Below are 3884 nucleotides of genomic sequence, written 5' to 3' on the forward strand. Positions count from 1 at the left end.
CATACCAGTACTTAAGATGGCAGGATAGAGATAGCATAAACTGTGGTTTCCACTCATTTTCGTTGCAGTTCAAAATTTCAAGCTCATTGTCCTTTATGTAAAGATAGATATGTGGTCCTGGATTTTTTATTTCGGATTAAAGAAGCATATTCACATTTACACTGCATGAGGTTTCTAATGAACATTTATGGTTGGTTTTCTATTTTTTATTTTCAATACTATTCACAACGATACTCGTTTTTAAACTAACATAGTGGAAATAAAAATGCAATATCCATATTAATTATGTTATCAAAACAATGTATTTGAGACTAATATCTCCAAAGTAGTACAATGTAAACAGTGAGAATGATATTACATCATTACAGTACCTCAAAGCTTACTTGCAGGTACATAAACCATAATTTTGAGCGTAAGATTCTGTTTCTTTGATACACTGAATGGTTAAAATGTGCTAAAGAAGGTTCTCTTACAAAAAATTCATGTTTATATCTTTCAAATGGTTCAAATGGCTCTGAGCACTATGTGACTTAACATCTGAGGTTATCAGTCCCCTAGAACTTAGAACTACTTAAACCTAACTAACCTAAGGACATCACACACATCCATGCCCGAGGAAGGATTCGAACCTGCGAACGTACCGGTCGCGCGGTTCCAGACTGTAGCGCCTAGAACCGTTCGGCCACCCTGGCCGGCTATATCTTTCATTTTAATTCTCTACAATACAGTGTATATTTGGCATGTTTCATGCATCTTAGCATCTGATTCACACTTCTTTTAGTTTTTATACAAAATTGTGTGTGCATGCTAATTACTCAATCTTTCTTCGTCACCTGTGAATGCTGGGCATCATATTGCACCAACACAAGTACCAGACTTTCATCAGAACATCGCATCTGTCACTGTTTCCCAGTTGAAGCCAGTGGATACTACTTCTATGACCTGTCATACAGTCTGCGCCCTACCGATTCTGCCGCAAGCTCTTGCCTCCATGTCGTTTTCCAAAGCTGCCGCCGATACGAATGGACAACCTCGTAACATGGTTTACCTCACTGGGCATCTTGTTATTCATGGTATCATAGACAACGGCGATTGGTTTGTTTGTTCCGTGAACCACTTGCATGATCACTCCAATCTTATTAGTGATTTGTTGCTAAACCGACCCAAGCATAACAAATGTGCTTTTGCTCATGCACTCCATCAGCTGCGATCCACGGCATCATTTAAGACGATAGGTTAGGTGACAGAACTTCTTCTCAGCTGTGAAAATGCGTACATGCTCAGGCCATGATAGAGAACTGCCGTAGGAACTACAATTACAACTGCTTCCCCATACCTAATCATCATGCGAGAATAAACTATGGTTGGCTCACCAGGCAAATGTCATAATTCGGCACCATTGCCTACTTCCCTCGTGCAGTGCAGTGTCTGGTACTGAGATTAGATTAGAGATTAGTACGCCAGTGGCTATACACCCTCCTTTGACTGGTTGAGGTCAGTCACGGGCTCACCTTGGGCAATGCAATGGACTGCAATCACCTAGTTGCCAGCAATAGGAACCTCGAGCTGCTTCTCACCAAACTTCACCAACTACAGCTGAGCTAGCACAGGCCCTACACCTGCTCCCCTCTCCCACTGCCATTGGAAGCGAAGCAGTCCCACCTGATCCATGCACAGCTCTCCAGCCAGCCATCCAATATACCATCTATGCTGGTACCACACAACTTTTGGGGACACCACCCACAACTCCTGATCGCCCTGCGTGTTGCCAAATGCTTCATGTGGGCCATAGCAGGCTCAGCTTACGAGGATGACAGGGGGTGCCTACAGAAATTACGTTCTATTCCGTCCTCTACTCCACGAGGCCATCTGTACACCTTGGATTTATGCTCGTGTCGTCATTTCCTTGTCGAAACTGGAGTAGACATTAGTGTTGTCCCACTCTCATTCACTGTAGTGGATGTGATACCAACCCAAATTATCCTTTGAGCAGCCAATAAATCGACACTTCATGTCGATGGCCTGGTCGTGTTCTGTATTAAAGTCATTCCCAGCGAACCATTCACATAGTCCTCCCATGTGGCTGTGTCGACTACTCAGTACTTGGAATTGATTTCCTGACTCATTTCGGCTCCTCGCCTGACCTGTCATCTGCTTTATTGCAACATAATTTGGGTACACATATTACATGTTCAGACACTCCCTCATCACCCCCTCCACCTCAATGGCCCGGTGATACTGGCGCAGCTCTCATTGAGTGCTCTTCTCTGGCGACTTTCCTTGCTGCTTCTGTCACTCAGCTCCAATCCAAGCACTTTACTTTGCAATGTAGAAGTGAACTGCAACATCTCGATGGTTAAGCAGGCCCTCGCTGATGCACAGCACATCATACGCCGACTCTCCAAGCTGCCTTATCTCAACACCAGTGACATACCTCTTATGACTCCGGCGCACCTGCCCTCGCCAGCACAGATGGCATCTAGGATAGTGAATCTTGTGTGCTACGGACTCCTGCTTGAGATGCCTCCTTGTCATGTTCGTTGGTTCACATGAAAGCTGTTATAATTGTCACAACAGACCCCCCTCCCCACCCAGTGTTTCATTAAGACTATGCCCTGCTAAGACTGCAATGGACATACTTCTTCGGGCAGGCAGTGTTCACCTGTCAGATAGTATTTGGTCTTTCCCCATACACTTAGTCCCCAAGGAGGTTGACGCAGCACGCCTCTATGGTGACTATCATCGTCTCAGTGCATGTGCTGTAATAGACAACTATCCTGTTCCACACATTCAAGGCTGCGACCCAACTGCTTTGTGGAACAGGCATTTCATTGTTTTGGACTTATGTAAGCCATATATACAAATATCTACGGAGCAGAGTGACATACCAAAAAGAGCCTTGATCCTCCCGAGAGCCTTTACGAATTTTTGACGAGTCTTACAGCCTCAAAATCGCGTGTCAAACTTGGCGACGTTTATAGACTCGCTTCTCTTAAACTGCTCTTGCCGCAACACATACCTAGACGAGATTCTCAATTTCTCCTCCTCTGATGAAGAACCTGAGCTACACCTGGTCATGGTAGAGGATTTCCTGGTATACAACAGAGTCAACATTAATCATGATGAATCACAACTTCGATGCACCTCTGTTGCCATCTCCTGTGAGGGTACACATCCTCGACAAGATCGGTTCGACTGCATTCGCAATCTGCCACTCCCAGTGATTTTTCGAGAAATGCGGCGGTTTTTGGCACCATCAATTTTCACAGACGCAATCTGCCAATGTAGCAGCTGTTCAAGCCCCTACTACTGACGCATTGGCTGGCAAACAGACTTCCAGTAATCACCAGGTACAGTGGTCTGACGGTAAGATGAAAGCTTTTGAGGATCTCAAAACAGCTTCAGAATGTGCTGTCACTCTCGATCATCCATAGCCAGACGCTCGCGTCTCTATTGCAGCAGACAAAAGTGTTTTCGCAATTGGTGCAGTTCTTTAATTGGTGACAACTCAGCCACTCCATTTTTTTCCAAAAAAACTATCTAGGCTCGACGTTAGTGGTCGGCTTTCGACAGGGAACTTCTTGTGGTGTACGAAGCTGTCAGATATTTCCAGACAGACAATGAAGGGAGGACATAACAATTTTCATGCAACATTGTTCCCTCACGGAAGCTATTCGCAATCCTACCGTTAACTTTCCTCGATGCAGGTTTCGGCAGACAGATCTCATTAGCCAGTACACGGCAGACATCCGACATATCTGTGGATCAGAAAATATTAGTCCTCTCAGACAAGTTCATTGATGATGTTGCAACCATCTACCTATCTGACCTCCCCACTCTTGTCAAGCACGCCCAGTCGCACATAGCTGCTATCCATATGCCTC

This window comes from Schistocerca cancellata, chromosome 2 (assembly GCF_023864275.1).
Source record: "Schistocerca cancellata isolate TAMUIC-IGC-003103 chromosome 2, iqSchCanc2.1, whole genome shotgun sequence".
Lineage (NCBI taxonomy): Eukaryota > Metazoa > Arthropoda > Insecta > Orthoptera > Acrididae > Schistocerca > Schistocerca cancellata.